The sequence below is a fragment of the Anopheles arabiensis genome, chromosome 3 (genome assembly GCF_016920715.1).
Source record: "Anopheles arabiensis isolate DONGOLA chromosome 3, AaraD3, whole genome shotgun sequence".
NCBI classification, from domain to species: domain Eukaryota; kingdom Metazoa; phylum Arthropoda; class Insecta; order Diptera; family Culicidae; genus Anopheles; species Anopheles arabiensis.
In genome coordinates this window covers 71,048,875-71,066,913 of record NC_053518.1, presented here as the reverse complement: position 1 = coordinate 71,066,913, position 18,039 = coordinate 71,048,875, and the positions used below count along the sequence as shown (strand labels likewise).

General features: G+C 43.6%; 1 protein-coding gene across 2 annotated transcripts in view; it reads right to left on the bottom strand.

Annotated features, from left to right (window-relative positions):
- Positions 1-17,818, bottom strand: part of LOC120900073 (potassium voltage-gated channel subfamily KQT member 1-like) — a 153,200-nt gene extending 135,382 nt beyond the window's left edge. Inside the window, exons 1-2 of one of the 2 annotated variants that reach the window (XM_040306625.1) lie at positions 17,466-17,818; positions 14,002-15,048 (exon numbers count right to left, since the gene is read on the bottom strand). The gene's annotated coding sequence lies outside the window, so the exon portion shown is untranslated. The remainder of the gene's footprint in view (positions 1-14,001; positions 15,049-17,465) is intronic. The other variant, XM_040306626.1, reaches the window with a different exon arrangement.
- Between the last annotated feature and the right edge of the window lie 221 nt (positions 17,819-18,039).

Below are 18,039 nucleotides of genomic sequence, written 5' to 3'. Positions count from 1 at the left end.
TGTTAGAATGGGCAGATGGGCCCAGCAACCGAACAGCAAACGGATAGTTTCAATTCAATGGGAAAACTTTTCTGCCACAGAAACACACACTCACACACAAAAAGAAGAGAGTCTGCACAATATCACGAACAATAGTTTGCAATTGCTTTCAAAAGACGCATCCGAACCACTAGCAACTTTGTCCCGGGCAAGATTACGTCGTGCCACTGTGTTGCTTACACAATCACCCACAAACTTCTTGCACAGCTCGTTGCTGTCGTGTTTTCTTAAACCATGTTGTGGAACATCTGTCTTGCCAGTGGCTATAAAACAGCGACGATCGTGCTGGCAATAAAAAGCGGGCCTGCTGAAACTGATACCAGTTCCCAGCTGCAAAGTTTCCCCCTTCCCAAGCGAATTAATCACCCATCAAAACAAACATTATTTTTAAATCCCAAAATACACCACAGTCGAGCAAAACACACAAATTAACGTATTAATTCCATACCATTACACAAACGACACGGATTGGACGGGTTCACATCTTAATGCTTGCACTGCCATTAGCTTACTGGACGACAGCAAACTCCGGATTCCGATGATGATCCCATCGGTGTATTGAAGAATTGTGATTTAAAATTCCCTCCCAATCTCGAATGCATTTTCCCGGATCCCCTCCCCTCAGGGCTAACATCAAAAACCACTAACCACTTCCAGAGCGCTGGACTATGCCCGGGGTTTGTTGTTTTGCTTTCAAACACATAAAACCGTACAGCGTGTCTGTGTGTGCAAGCGGGTTAGAGGTCGCAATTTTGGGCATGAGAAATTTTAAATTCAATTTACCATTCTGTTTTTATTTTTGTCGGCCGCAACAAAAACAAACATACAAACAGGCCACAAAATTTCAGCACACATACACAGCCGCCGACTACTACCAGGGTATTGTGTAAATAAAATATTCATATGTTTCATGAGCCTTCGTCGCTTCCAAGTAGTGCACCCGGCCGGGCTGATTCGACACACCCCGGGCCGGTCGATCGGTCGGTCGGTCGGTGGTCTTGCCTGCTGAGCTTTCGCATTTACTGCCATATGTTCCGGACGGACTTCCATTATTGTAGCAGTACCCATTCCTCTCTTCTCTGGGGCGTTCGTTCGTAACTCGTCAGAAAATTCGGCGAAAAAAACCCATTCCAACACGTGCCAACGCGCTATGGGTCCTGCACCCAGCGCGGAGTGTTCTCTTGGGGTAAGAGACACAAAATAAAATGTTTAGGATAAATCGGAAAATCGGCTCAAAATTGTTACGATCACCTGCTCCGCGTTCCATTTGTGTTCCTGCTGACGCACACACGCTGACGCCGTGGGGTTAAAGGTTAGCAGGAAATGGAAAATGGCGCCACACAAATGTACAACATACTCATCGGCATTTGTTCTTTTGTTTGCTTGGGGTTTTTTTTCTGCTGCCGAGATTTTGGGACGAAAATGTCATTTCATTAAAAATTTCACACACCATTCCCGGCCGCACGGTCGCACTGAAAGTGCTTCAAACGAAATTGAAACCGGTGGTTGGTGAAGAGAGGCTAATTTAAAATGCAGTTTGTGACGCTCGCTAAAAATAATACTCCTACTCCATTTGTTTCCGTCAGTGATTGAGCTGCATTAAGTATGTATTAGAATGAGTTGTTTTTGTGTGGCATTTTACGCTGAGTTCTTTTTCGTGTTGTTTTTGCTGTTCTTGTTTTATTGAAATGTTGTCAATCATGCCATTGATTTGCCCTAATTTAAAGACACTACCACGATATTGTTGATGGTTTGATGGAGGTGATACAATCTACTGATCTATTGAATTAAATATATTTCAACAACACAAATTTAAGCTTAGAGGATCTGGAGAGCTTAACCCTAGACTTCAACAAGCGATTTTCAAAGTTTAAGTGGAATATTTTTGATTTTAAATAAAATTTACAGTGTTGGTGCAGCTAAAAAAACACATTGTAGCATATCTGCTCTACAGAACATATTATAAAACGTACTATCAGCTATAGACACTTTGTAACACACTTCGGAAAGCCAAACCACACCATTGTAACACATTCATTGTAACACACTCAGCCAATCAGATCATACCATAACAACGCAACCGGAAGATTTCATAACACACCGTTCATATAAAAACAATTGTGACTCACTTATCAGAATCAACCGAAACGAACTGCATAAGCAGGAACAGTCTAAGCATTAAACCCAATACAGGAACTTTGTGACAAGAACCATTGTTTTTGTCAACAAAAGACAAACGTAACTAGCTTAGTGAAAACAATAACTTTCCAACATACAACCCGGAAACCAATTGTGCGAAACCCTTAACTTCTTTTGAGTATAAATAAAACTAACGCCGATCACGTCAGATTCGTTCGGACTGTCAGGATAGGACTATGTCCATCCAACATCTACCGACTCATTTAAAAAATTTACTTATGTCTCCCTACCCAAGGTAAGCCCTAAACTCCAACGTTTCCGGTAAGGAAAACCACCTTATGGTTTCAATGATCGCCCGGACGATCAAGTGTCGAAAGTCCGCTTTGAAACAGTATCCACTTCAGTTCGGCTTAATTCGGCAAACGATGATCTTCCGTAACGATGTTTGAAGGCCACCCTGGCCAACGCGAGTTCAAAGTTATTACATGGCAACCATCCCAAAATCATACATACCACATGGCGACCGTGACTATGTCAAAACATACCACAACATCAAATCCTTTTCGTATAACCTAATATAAACTAAAGGATGTTAAGATCTTGCGACGATGACATTTTTAGGCTCTTAAGAACGTGAACCTTCATGATATCCTACATTTGCTTCCGTGTCCGTGAAATTATCCAAAAATATTTCTTCATTCCCAAAAGGTTTCAAGATTCTACTCCATTTACATAAATTATGATCCACAAAGATTCAACCACAAAGATAATCATCATTCATCTGCCCCTATATACATCCGATCGCCATCCACTGCCACAACAAACGGGCACCATAAAATTGTTACCCAAACGTGTTTAACCTCAAAATAATACCCCTTGTTGGAAAAAGGTCGCTGTCAAGACTCGTATCTCGTTGGTTTCTTCATCATCTCCCCTCCCCCAGCATCCATCTAATCCATTCTCACTTTCACAAAGTTGTTCACCCGGTTGTAACTTATAACCCTATCGCTTCCCTTTTCTCCATTTCCGGTCGAAAGCACCTGCGTAACGGAAACGGTTAATCGCACGATTTCGACCCAATACTCAAAGGACACACGCTTCAGACAGAACCCCAAAAACCGCATGTTGGGTAAACTTTCATCGCTCATATATTGGTGGCGCTGCTCCTCTCGGTTTGAATCAAAGCATCCACGTAACCACAAAGCTGTCCTATATGAAGAACACACTCCAACAACTTTCCTATCCGACTTTTCACTTCTCATGTGTATGTGTGTGTGATTGCGGGGATCTTTATCTCTCCCTCGCGTACGTGACATAAACTCCTTGGTGAAAAGTTTCTCTCAAGAAGCAACAATTTGCTGTTTGCTGTAACCCCTATATTCGCATCATGTCAACTGGTGGTTGAATGTTTTTTCCTTGGAGTTCTTCCCCATTCATTCTCGGCGTCGTTGTGCTGCAGGAAGTTGAGATTGCCATTTGCTAGTTCCGTTTATTTCCGTACCCCACATGGCACGGTTTCAATGAGGATAAGATGCTCGTCCTCCGTAAGAGCACTCACCAACGAGCATATGAGCACACTCACAGAACTTCACTGAAGCCGCTCGTTTCCTGCGGTCTCGTGTAGTTGCTTTGCTTTCATAAAACAACTTGTGCCGGATAATATGCTAAAATCCTCCCAGGCACTGTTACAGCTTCCAGGTCACCCAGCCCTATCAACACCTTCTCCCCGGTACTACACCCTGGTGGCGAACAACAATGTACTGCGTGTAAAGCATTGCCCTTTTTGGCCATGGATACGTCACCACAAAGAACTTACCGCGATCTGTGGGGCAACTGCTTTGTCATCACTACTGTGTGTGTGCCCTTTCCTCGCTGGCACTTAGTGAACTCGGCAGCGTCAAAAGTGAAAAGATAACCACCACAACCTTTCCATCGCCTTCCAGCCACACCAAAACAAGGTGGGATGTTTGTCCCCGCTGGCGATGATTATCGATTTTACAATTTATGGAGGGTTTTCGTGTAACTGAGCAAAACTTTCCGTGTATCCCGTGTGCAAAAACCGTCTTTCGTGCCCCGCTGAGAGAACCGGCAGCAACGACGGCACAAGTATCAGCGGGTAGCAGCATCATCGTTGTCATGATCGTGATCGGAGCAAACCGCCACATTTTGCAGTCTTTTGTCGCCCATACCTTCATTTAACACGGGTTTGGTATGTGTTCCGGGCAGTAGCATATGGTGAAAGAACTTGATAGGTAAATGATGTTACCTACGTGCCTTTTTCTCACAGTGCCCGCAGTTCACAGCACCGATAAATGACAATTACGAGGGAAAGTAGTAATCACTATTAAATTGAATTATTTAAACCAAAACACTTGCCTTTCACATTTTTAGTATATGTTTAAGTATAAAGATTATTTGTTAAATACTTTTTTAATGTCACATAATCATGAAGGATACATTTTAAGCGCATTTTCATCAATTTATGTTCATTTTACCATTAAAAGAAGGATTTAAGCAAGATTTAAGTCCCTAGTGGACTTATTAGTATTGCCATAATAATTTTATAGCACTTTTATAGCAATAGCTTTTCTGACTCTACAAACAGGAAACAGAGCTTCTCCAGCCGTGTCAAGGTTTAAAGGAATAAATTATTGTACAATGTCCCAAGTTCAGCCCTGCTAATTCTTCCAAATTAAACCTTCACCCGTATTGTCTCGCTAAAGGCGCACACTTTTTTATTCGAAACCGGTGCCAAGGAAAGTTTCCAACCTAAATATATTCCTTTTTTACACTCATGTTTTCACCTTCCAAAACAATGAACAAAAAAACTTTCCCTCCCCGAAAATGCTATGATATCGCTGACAGTGGAAAGTAAATTAAATTTGTACCTCGTTGTACCGGTGGGGGAGAGTCTGTGAATCGTTGCTAAACTTTCTATCGCCACTGAAGCCATTGTGTACGTGTGAGAGTATGTGTGTGTGGTTTTGGTTCGGTTCCAACTTCCAAATTGCCTGGAACGCAACCGGTGGTCTCCGGTAATGGACTGAGCTGCTAACAGATAGCCCCGAATCCCCCCGGCAGGACCCAACACTGGTACGACCGCTTTGCCGATGGGTAACTTCGCACCCGTCCGACACTGAACACACGCGCTGGGTTGGGTTTGAGCTGGGTAAGAATGACTTCCTGCGAAGAGGGGGAAAAGCTTTCGCTTCATTTCTGTCCCCTCTGCCCTCTCACATTTCCTTCGCTTTTTGACACTTTTACCAACTTTTTGCTGTGTATGCCTGTAGCTCCATTCTGTGTCTTACATTGTAGTACGAGAATGATCAAATGAAGAAGGAAAAAACTAAAGGATTTTGGTCTGGCAGAATGGTTTAATCAGAAAAGAATTTTTGAGTTTCATAGCACAAAAGCTTTCATTGTTGCGATATGCGTAGTAGCAAGCAATGGTAATTAGGGAAAGGTATTGTCAGCCACAATACACTGTCTACGGGTTGCTAACTATCTGAATCCTCTTTCCACTGGAATAGCTCACAAAATTGTAACATAATTTTTAACGTAATAAAATGTCTGATTTATCGATTTCAATATTCGCTCAGTATTGATTCCTGTCCCGATACAAAAGGGTTAAGGCCATCTCATCCACTCCCATCAATATTGAAATGAACGTGAATAATGGGCCCTACCTTAATGGCGCTATTAGCTGGTGGCAACAAAATCACATCCACATGGTCATTACACCGAATGCTGGGTAGTCTTTGTTGGATTGCTTTCCCTATACACCCCGCCAATCGATTCGCTCTGTTTCAAGTCCAAGAACACACACCCACTCCTACCTCTAGTGGCGGATACACTCTCTCGCGTACCTCATTACGGCACGTCCAGGGCAGTCAATTTGGAAACGGATTTTCTGCCACAACCACACAAATTGCACTGATCGCTACAATCCTGATCAATGGTGCAAAAGAATAACACCAACTCCCTCACTACTCAAACTCTCTTCCTCTCGCTTAGTCTACCACTCTTTTTGTGGATTATTTTATTTCTCCCTCATATGATAAATTAATAGACTGGAAATACATCCACAACAATAACGGGGTAGTTGTGGAAAGCGGGGGAAAAAATAAATACCACCAATCCGCACACTGGCGCACGCGGCAGCAAATAAACCATGAATGGACGCTGGAATAAACTGACCAGCGCTTAATCGGTACGCTAATGAAATGTGGAGCAAAGCACAGAGCATTGGCAGCATTTGGGGAAGGCACGCGTGACAGGCGGAAGCCCGCACACTAACGACCAGAAGGACGTACTGCAAATAAATCGTTTGTTTTCGTTTATTTATAAACCAACGGTCCAGCTTTCCATGTGTGTGTGCGGGGTCTCCTGGTTTCTTTTTTATTTACGATTGAAAAATGTGTTCATGTGTTTTTACTGGTTTATTTTAATTCGTTTTGGATTGCATGCACCGACCGCTGGGAGCGGCTGCTAACGATGAAGATGATGACAGGGAGGTTTGTTTTATGACGCAGCAATTTGATCGATTCGGCTCATCAACGCTTGAAACAGTAACGAATACACCAACCACAACGATAACAACAACAAAAACAAAATAAGAACAAAGGGAAGAGATGAACTACAGTGAACGTAAACAGTGTAACACAATGATCGAAATTGATTAATTAACTAGACGGGTTGTTTGTGCAATTCAATTACCAACCCCATACAACAGAAAAATTTTGACTAGAAAAGTTTGACAAAATTAACTGTGCTATAACCTGAAATGTGTATTTTGTTGAATGTAAGCATTCAGCTTCCCATAAAAATTCATATTTACTCCTGAATGTATGCATTCTGGTTTGAAATAATAATCTCATAAGCAAAACGCCCCAGGACGTCCTTTTTTAATAAAATACCGGAACATTTTCGCAATACAATCAATCCTTTTTGATAGCAAACTACTACTTTTTGATTCCTTTTACGCTACTGATTGGCACCTTCCAGGATAATAAAAATGGGCTAACAATAAAACAAAATTATTTCGTCCAACACTAGTGCAAATTGATTAACAATATTGCTGCACAAGCAAAATTTCTTCTACAACTAAACTCAATCAAACCATCCCACTTAATCAACGACACAAACTGCCTGCAAGCATGGTAGTAGGTAGATACAATCACCGTGTTGTGCGTGACAGCATCATCTCGACCCTTATCCTGCCTGTCATCCTGGACCAGGAAGCCTGGAGGATGTGTGTTTGAGGGTGCGAATGACATGCCTGACTGACTAAATGTTAAATCAATTACTCACTAGGTGATGCAATTCATTGGCCTTTCCACAGCACTCCTTTTGCTAGGTGCAACACACACACACACACACACACACACACACACACACACACACACACACACACACACACACACACACACACACACACACACACACACACACACACACACACACACACACACACACACACACACACACACACACGAGAGAAAGAGAATGCGAGAAAAGATCAATATTTACCGACCTGATCCGATGCAACACCTAACCAGTGGTGGATTCCACCAGCACGGGAAGCACCGAAGAAAAACTGTTGACTGCACCAAAGTGCAGCAAGCAGCAGCAGCAGCAGCAGCAGCAGTTTCTCGTTCATTGCTAGTAATAGAACTTTATGAGGCTGCGGCTCACGAGAACCAACGACCAACATATGCACTCCGGTCACGTTCAGACGAGAGATAGCCTCCCGTGACTGTTGCAGTCCGTGCACAAGCCCATACAGTCACAGGTGTTGCAATGGCAGCTCGAAATGTCATTTGATTCAGTTTCATTATCGTGAGCCCACTCATACACTTTGACTTAATTGAACAATTCAACAGGGGGGGCCGCTCGCGTGGACGCTCTAGCGCAGGCGGTACTACTGACTATTGAATGCCTATCAGCCTAGCCTATCTCACCCGCTTATAGCTAAGCTCAGCGAGTCGTCCTCGTGGGAAATTCCCGGATTGCAGGTCCTGGTTGATGTCTAACATTCATCCGGTAATGTAATAGAGCTGTTACCATTAATACAGCCTATTCTTAGTCTGTTTGCAATTGTACGTGATTGTACGACCTTGCTGGTTTAATTTTGATGCTTCTGGTACGGTACAATACCAACTGTGCAAAGTGAAGCGGCTTAATGCTTCAGAAAATAATTTCAAATTAGGGACATTTCAGTACATTATTTCATGAGCGTATTCTGTATCAGTGTGCTTGCACCAACCTTATCTGTTTCCCGCACGTACCGAAAACATCTGTCCAAAGCTGAATAAATACTCATTATCGCAACCCAAAAAAGAATGATAAGCTTTCCGCTTGCTGCTGACGTGATTAACCTGCGCTGCACGCTTCTGCAAGAAAGTACATTTATATATGCTTTTCCAATGTTTTTTTCCTTAACTCCGATTCCCGAAATAATTTCCCCTGAAAACCATTTTATGCGTGAGATATTTACCGAGCTTTGCGGTGCGTTTGGAAATCTCCACCCATGGCATGTACATTTGAATTCTTAAAATCCCACCCGCCTACCATGAATCATTTGCCAGAGCACTTCTTCTGGTTGAAAATCCTACGAAATACTTCGAAGCATTTACCGCGTAACATGCTAATTTTCTACAGGCCCAGATTGGTTCCCCAGCTCTGCCAGAGATACGCCACGCCACGGCAAACACATGGTATCGATCCAATTGGGCGAACAAAAAAAAAATGCTGAAGTTGTGTCCCGTGACATCCCGAAATTTATGGCGCGGTTCAATTTCACGCATCGTGACGATAATAATTCCCGCCCAACCCGCGAGTGTGTGCGGCCATAGCATAACACAATCGGTTCGTGTTTGTGTGCGTGTGTTGGGAACGCATCGGAGTGATTGAATGTTAATTAATTTATGGAATATTAAAACAAAGCAAAACATATTTCAATGGCATAAAATGATGTGAACAAATAATGGGGTGTTTAACGATTTCAGCTTGTCATTTTGTATGGAGTTTGACAGACGCGGTTGAAATTATGGCAAAACGCTACACTAACGTAAATTTCAACCGTTTTTACTTACTTTTACTTACTTTTTACTTAGTAAAACAATATTAAGAAATGCTGATTCGTCGTATGCTCGAAAAGGCAAGCTCACGTTTGTTTGAAATTTTGTAATTAATCAAAGCCAGGTCTAGATAGACATAGGTAGATTTATGGCTTTGGTTTAGGTCGTCATGATAAATGAGGTTTTCTATGGAAATTGGCAGATAGGGATATATGGTTACAAATCATGCAATAAAGAGTTTGTTTGAAGATATAGACTTTGACTTAATTCTTAAAAAAAAACTCAATTACTGGATATTTGTATAGAATAATATAAAAAATCCTTTTCGTTTTCTCCTTTCAAACTTCAAGCATCATTAACGACAGACAAATTTAATACAAATTTGAATGATGATTCTTGTTCTACGGAAAGACCAGTAACCCACCGGCCGGACCTGCTGAAATCTAGCTGAAAAAACACACACAAAGCCGCCACCCATCGCGTGGGCTATGATAATGATATTCTAATTTTTCATTCCACGACAACGAGCTAAACTGGCCACCAGCTGCTGCTGCCAGCCGGTCGTTATCGTTGCTTTTAGCATAACTTGAACTTCCTTTCTCCTCGCATACAACCGATGCATCTCGTTACTCGTTACTAAATGACGATACAATTATTCCAATTTGTATTATCGGCCAGCGAAAACTGCAACCAGAAGCACCAGCGCACATTATGCAAACATCAAGTGGGCTCTCCAGACCGGACCAGTTTTGGAACCGAATGGAAGCGAAAAATCAATTATATTTCGACTTTGATGACAAATTGCTGCTTCGGGAGTTGTTCAACAAATCGAAGGACACTCTTATTTAAAGTACTCTGCTGCTCTGTCAACTCTAATTACTATGCATGACTTTGTTTTCATTCACCTTGTTTATGTAAGCTTCACATTCAACACAAACTTCAAAGCTAAAGACATGACACTCAACCATCATTTCTAATCCATTCGATCAAGCTTTTTGTTTATGCCAGTGGCACCGCAACACTTTATCATTGTAATGAAGCTTCAAGCAACTCCCCACTTTTTTTGCTTTGGTGAAAGACCGCCCTACCCAGCGAAACAACGAAATAAAACAAACAAGCGAACAAAAAAACGCCACATACCAACACGTTCGGCAAGCAATAATCATCAATCGTTCGGCTCCTATCCGAAGGCGACAAGCATCGTTTCTCCAGAAGAAGTTGGCTTTTTTATAATCCCACTAGCCCGCCTTCCATGCACCCCTTCTACCCCGGCCATTTCTAATGGCACACAAATTAGTGCCTTCTGGTGGTGCACCGCCCACTCTGTCCGGTAGCGGCAATTGCCACACCACTCGGGCTTCGAAATGATGAAAATGAATGACAGCAGTTTTGCCGAAACGGTTCGAAACGCGTTGGCACTTCTGCTCTTGAAGCGGCAGCAACATTAGCAGCAGTCCTGAGACCTGCCCGTCCTCGATGGCACTGTACGATGGCAGCCATCCTCCCTCCTGTAATCAATTAATTTACGATTGGCCATCGTGAAAGATCGTGACCATCGCGGTGGTATCGGAAGTATGTACCAGGTTCATACACACACACGGCTTACAGGAGTTATACGTATCTAAAGGAGGAAAACGCCACTGGATACCAAATGGATAAAACTTCACTTAACACCATTCATCATTACGATGTCGTCGATACTGTCGATCTGTACGGGCTGAGTTTGAGATCCCTTAAGCTACTAAGAGGTGCTATGTAGTAGAGTGTTAATCCCTTTGTTGCCAAAATGGGAATCAATAGCATTTTCCATATCACACACATTCAAGTTTTCAATTTTAAAGATACTTTAAATGGAACATAAAAATGGAGCATAAAAATATAATCGATAAATATTAATCGTTATCATTCAATGCTGCTATAACCTGCCATAAAAAAACCATCACTCCATTCATCACTTTTCAATCGATCAATCTTTGCTAAGCTTTGTAAGTAGGTTCGAGAAATTGAACATCATTCATCTGAAACCATAAAAAAACGCATTATCTGAAAATTACAAACTCAAATGGTAACTTGCTGGTTTAGGGCTTTCCCCAGCATATAAAAAAAGACATAACAGTGTACCATAAAATATGTATCATTTATGAACGAGAATAATTTAAAGAGAACATCAATAAACGCAACCCCCATGCCCTGTTTATGGACATTATTATGAAACATATTATCAGCGTAAAATCCTGTTACAGTACGCACACACACAAAATGCGCGGCTCGTCAAGCGCTCAACAAAGCAGCTTAATACTAACGAGATCTGAATCAATCGTGTTCAATCATTTTACGATTTTTCATCGAACCATCGATTGATACCCTATTTCCACTTTACACCCACTTTAAAAAAAAAAAAAGATCTTTTCCGCGGGAAAACGGGATGAAAAGCGCAACCAACAACAGCCACGAAAAAAAAAGGTGCGAAAGGTTCTTCCAATCAGCGGAAATTCCAAGCCACCTCTCCGTCAATTCTGCCATAAAATCACACTAAGTAGGATTGATTTTTACGATTATTTCTTCTTTACGACTTTACGATGCGACTGGAGTGCTAACAGCTTCACCCTACCCACCCGTCTCGGGTGTTCCAGCGAACTGGGAAGATAAAATTTACATTAAACGTCACCCGGTATTGACTGCTGGATGGCGCGCTGGACAGCAGCTGTGTGGGGCTCTCACCGCGTGGAAGCTATTTTTAGACATCGCACTTTCCATGCAATTTGATTCATTCGTTTTCGTTGACTGTAGGCGAATGGCAGGCGAATCTCTGACATCCATAATTATTCCACTCCTCGACTGTTGGAATTTTTAATGTCCCTTAAGGATTACTTTTTCAGCTTTGTTTGGATCCCCCACACTAGCTAAATATTGGCGCTTTCAAATATTTTGATATTCGATAAACTTCACTTTAATCTAAACATTCACGTGCTTCTGCCCACCGCCTACGGTTCCCTTTGCTATCGGTATCCCCAATAGATGCAGCTGCCACAAATTTCCCATCAAAATTCACAGCAATAGAAAGCGCCGTTGAAAACCACCTTTCGGCAAACAAGAATCGGACGGTATGTGTATGTGTACCGCCGCCCCGTCTGTTGTGCGCCATTCCCCAAGCGTGCTGGGGTTGCATCCAATCATCGTAGAAGTAACACGCTTCGGTTAAGCAAATTGAGCTCATCGGGAATGCTAATGCTTCGACGCAAACTCTTCCAAACAAACTCCTCCCTTCCCGCATCAGAAAGCACAAAATGCTATCCGATCTCCGGAGGGATTTTCCTCCCGCTTTTGTGACCTTCGTGATGGTTCTTTGTTCTCTACTGCTGCTGCTGCTGCTGCTGCTGTTGCTGCTAGGAGAATGCCCATCCCAGCAGCCAGCAGGACATGCAATCGGCAAAAGCACATGAAAATGAGCCCTCGGGAAAAAGGGCTGTTGCAAACCAGCTGCAGTGCTGGACCGTATCTAACCTTTCCTGTATCATCATCATCATCATGGGCAGCACCACCACACGGGGGAAAACGTGCACGAAACTCATTATGGACGAAAGTTTTGCCGGAGCTTTGGAAGATTGGAAGTGTAAAACTAAGGTAGTTAGAATTATTCATCGGTTAACGTTGGCGGGTTTCGTTTGTTCTGGACGACATTGTATTGTAGGGCCAATTAGTAGATATTGGATAAGCTGTGTGACTACATAAACACGTTTAAGCGCTTCCTATTGGGCGTGGATGAATGGTGTACAGTCAACAGGTATGCGTAACGCAAAACGTGTCGTGGGATCAAATCTCAATTCTAGACTCATTGTTTTCAAACTTTCAAGGAGATCTTTTTCACTATTAGCACAACGAGTGGGATGTTAAAATGAAACTTAAATATCCTACAAATGCCACACAGTTTCGTGTGCCTTTTAAAGAGAACTTGAATCATTCTGCATTAACTCCTACAAAATCCAAACAAACATTACGTAAACGTATAACAAATTAATAGCTATTTAATAACTTTATTCCACTTCAAAACAGCCTTCCCCGGCAGAGATTGTGCCTGTATTTAATAGGCCCTTTAGATGATTTCAATCCAAGGAATACCATCACACACAGTAAAAGCCTGAGAAAGCGAACAACTTCGCCTCACACGGAAAACAACCAACTGTGCGCTTCGGTTCAGCGTGTACGGTACAAGACGCCTTTATCCATATTTTAACAACCATTCGTAATGAAAAGATTTACCCACCGGGGTAGAGCGCTCCTTTGTCGTCACAACTCTTGTACAACTTGTGATCGTGAAGCAAAAAAAAAAACAACAAAAATAACTACCACGGCAGCACGGAACACTAAACGTGCAACAAAGAACCTTCGCTGCCCGTGTGCCAATCGGTTGCCGTGCGCTTCCGGGGCCGCCGTATTGACTGAACTGCTGCCAAGTAAACTCGATATCTTGACCATGGTTAACGGAAGTCGAAGCCGGCATACAGGTACGCCGATTGAGGGTGGGAAGCCAATAATCAATAATGCCAATCGCGCTGGCAAATGGCCGTCGAACGACACTTTGTTCCACGTTGCCGGAGTCGGCAACGGAAATGGAGGGAAGTCGGCTAAAACTGATTAAACTCTTTACCCCTTTTGCGTCGTTTGTTTTTCCATAGGTGAATTGTTAATTAATCCTGTTTACTATCGTGAAGCAAAACTTTTTCCGCTCCCCGTCTTGACTTACCGAGCGCTGGTGTGTTTGGTGCCGGGCTCGCACACCGAAACCGTCTCGCTTCGATGTCGATGTTCAAACGTGGTGTTGCCGGCCCGCCGGTTCACTTTATTCGCTACACAATCGGCTATAAATTTCCTTCGGCAACGCAACCAGACAGCTGGAATCGACAGTCGTCGGACGAAATCGCTTCTTGCTTTTACTTTTTTTTTGCCTCCTTCCTGGATTTCCCCGTTGTATGGTTCACGCCACGCATCGACAGCACATCCTGCTCGAATTGGCTATTGTTCTGAGCCACGAATCGATTACTACTACCACTGCTTGCTGCTGCCCTGCTTCACTTTTCCGCTCAAACCAATGCCAATCCACGGGAACTAATCCGACAGCCGGTGGAGTTGTGGATTCGCGTACTAAGGCAACTGGCGATATTTGGCGGATTTGCTGTTTCTCTCTTTCTGTTTTCCTCTCAATTAACCTCACCCGGTCTTAAGCCTTCTCGCTAACCTTGCCGGAGATCTTCCGCACCTGCTCCTGTAGCAGCATTAGTGCGCTGTGCAAATCTCTTCAAACCATTTGACTGCTTGACACCATCATCAAATCACCATTACCACCCTTCTTCTTCACCCGGGAAACTGCAGGAAAGGATTATCCCTCGCACATGTTCACCAAACGGGGCACTAGCTCCCACGGGTGGGGAGGGTGGGATTTTTCACTCTCTTACTACGAGAGCACTCCTTCCGACACACTCACTAATTGCTATAACCGCACGCGCTTGCATTTGACAGTTGCGATCGATCGCACCTGTCACATTTGACATTTATTTATCTCCCGCAAGGCAAGGCAGATTTCATCAGCTACATCACACACGCACCACACAAACTCTTTCACTCCACTTCCATTATTCATCGTGGTGCACACACACACTCATCACAAACAAATACACTAACACTTTATGCGATTAGTTAGTCACCAAGGTGGTTACAGCTAATCTTCAACCAAACCTCAACCACAAACTCCGACAGGTTAACCTCATCGTGATGGAGGCGACCTCTGTTGGGACTATTGGGAATCCAAAAAAACGCACTGTTAGTGTTAGTAGATTAAATTTGATAATTTTGCGCTGTAAAATTTCGCTTACCCCTCCCTCCCCGAATATTTAACAAATAACGAATGTCTCTCTTTCCCACACTAATTCTCTCAGTGACCTCATTACCTCCTAAAGGGAGGATTAATATTCAAAGCACTTTTACATTACTCAAACTCCTCTCTCGCTTGCTCTTTCGCTCTATCTCTTTGCGCGCCATCTCGGGCCATCCCCCTAGGTAGGAACATCAATCAGCGCTTTTAAAGCCCGTCGCATATTTCATCATTACCATATTCTGTCCCTTATGGTAGTTGTCGGTTTGGTAGCGGACTTCTCTCTCTCTTTTTTTTTGCACTAGATCTGTTAAAATGTTTACACGCCTCTCCAAGCGCCAAATTAATAACGGAAAAGCTCGGCGCGACACGGGGTAGTAATTACTAAGAAACGGAGGGAACATCTTGCCAGCGGCAGTAGACAGGAAGGACCCGTTTTTTTGGAACGAGTCACTCATAAGCCGGGATACTGGGCTGGAGCCGATCGCAACAAGCCAAAAAAATGAAATACACTCCGTAATTGAGTAGTATTTATGGTCAGTTTTAGTGGACGTTTAATTTGCTTTTAGCATCGCGTTTCTTTGCCTCGTTTGTTCCTGCCCTGACTTCCGCAACTGATATTATTGTTTTTTTTTTTTTTGCTGAAGTCCTCTCTTCTTTACAGATGACAAAAATGTAGCCTCTCTCACGCTTTGTTGACCATTTTCAATTGCTTTGTCACCAGTGTTGTGGGTGATACTTGCACATCAACTGGTGGAAACCAAAAAACGATTACACATAAAAACCGTTTAATGTTTCAGTTCTCGCGGAAGTGGAATGAACTTTTTTCAATTTTCGTCTTCAAATCCGTTTCTCTTTTTTTTTTGCTTTATTGCTCGCGTCAGATTCCTTCCGACCTCCCGTGGGAAGTGGCTTCACGGAAGCGAATCGCATCTGGAAGAGCATATTTTACGCCGACATAAATATAGCACAACAAGACACATACACAAGGCACAAAATCGAGCAAAGGAGAGTACACCGAAACCTTGTTTCATTTGCAGTTCAAGCGTTTTTGTTGCTGTTTTTGTTTTTTTCATTCAGTGTCTGTCTGTGTTTTGCCATTTGTCTGCCCCTTTCAGCTCGTTTTTCACCCACACACACACAAAAACGACACTATATAACTTCTCGCAAACACTTTTGCTACTTCCCTGACGGGTGCTGGCGATGCTGTCATAAGCTTCGGAGAAGTAGAGCGCACACCGAACAAGAAGAAGAGAAGAAAAAAAAGGCCAAACAACCGGCACACAATTTCCACGCGAACCGGTCGTTGGGAAGGATCACTTCTGCTGGGGCAATAATTTCCGTTCATTTCATCTTCACAGCATTCAGCGCCAAACACACGCGCGCAGCAAACAAACTGCCAAGGGAAGAAGAAAAAAACACTAACTCTCCACATAAAAGTGGAAACTGGAACTTCCTGAAGGTGCACGAGATGAACGATCTCCAGACAGTACAGCGGCTGTTGCATGCGTGACCCCTCCGGAAGGGAGAAAGAGGAATGGCAAAGCACAGCAAACAAAAACTACAGAAATACATTTTCCATTCCACGCAAAACTTAATCAGAACTTCCCAACACATTCCCAGACGCTGCGTCACTTTTCAATGAGAGGAAGGGCAGTTGCTCTTGGCATGTGTTGAAGTTGGGAAGCATGCGTTTGAGATCGTATGGCTCACGCAAACACACACACACACAGAACGCCACCCATTAGTCACTGATATAAATTAGTCACAGTTCACTGGCCCCATGTACGCATGCCGTTGCACAGTTCTACTAAGCCAAACGAAGGCGAAGATCGAACTGTCAAAACGAAACTACGTAGGCAGCGCTCGCACTCACTCGCTCTCTCTCTTCCCCTGAGCTGCTTCATCTGCCCGGTTGCGCTAATGTGTTGAACACATGTGTCGTTGGTACTGAGGGGAATTTAATCGGAAACACCACCACCAGGCACCGCCAACCGCATCGGGTACCGCGATTGAACAAACAATTGGTCAGAACCGTTCAGAAGCAGGAAGAAAAACAGTCTGCACTCGAACCTGCTGTTTTGCTACACAGTCTGTGGGCAATGCCTAACAGCTCCATCGGGATCTCGTTAGCGCGGCTGCACACCTCCTCCTCCTCCCCTTGCTCCAAAAAGGAAATTGAAGTTGTGAAAATCGACCCTCCCCCCTATGTTTGTCCGTTAAGAAAATGGTTGCAAGCAAGTTCATTAGCAGACCAAAATCACAGCGTGAATCCGAAATGTTTTTCCCCCTTTATGCCCAGTTCTACACCTGTTTTCTTAGCTCCTTTCAACACTCACAAAATGGCATTAACTTCACATCGATCAGGCATCAACACACAGTGCTGCACCAGTGGAAACTACCGCAACAGCCAAAGGTGCATTCGCTCATCGTACAACAAGATTAGCTCGCACGAGGTAAGGACTAATCTTTCGCGCGGTCAGCCCTTACTAAAACACTAAACCACCTGCTAAACCTGGCAGTACGTCACACCACACGTCAACTTGTCCAATGCGTTTCGTTCGCTTTCAGATGGGTTTTCACACGTCGCCAAATGCGCGCACACACAAACACACACACACAAAACGACCAGCGAGAGCGACCGGGCGACCGGAAACGGGCGCACACCGTGTATATGTACTTCCAGCACCGGGCGAGTTCGTTGCGAAACTGGAACGCTGTGCCGGGTCGCACGCTTTGCAAACCCCCTGTGTTGACACTCCGACACTGTAGAAGGGTGCTGCTGAGCGACTGAGAGACACTCAGCTGGGAGCGAGCTGCCACACAGCCTGCTGACGGCGTTCGGACAGATGGTATTTGGAGGACTCGGTTTGGTAGGCGAAAGTGAGTACAAATTTACGGGGAAGGATCTTC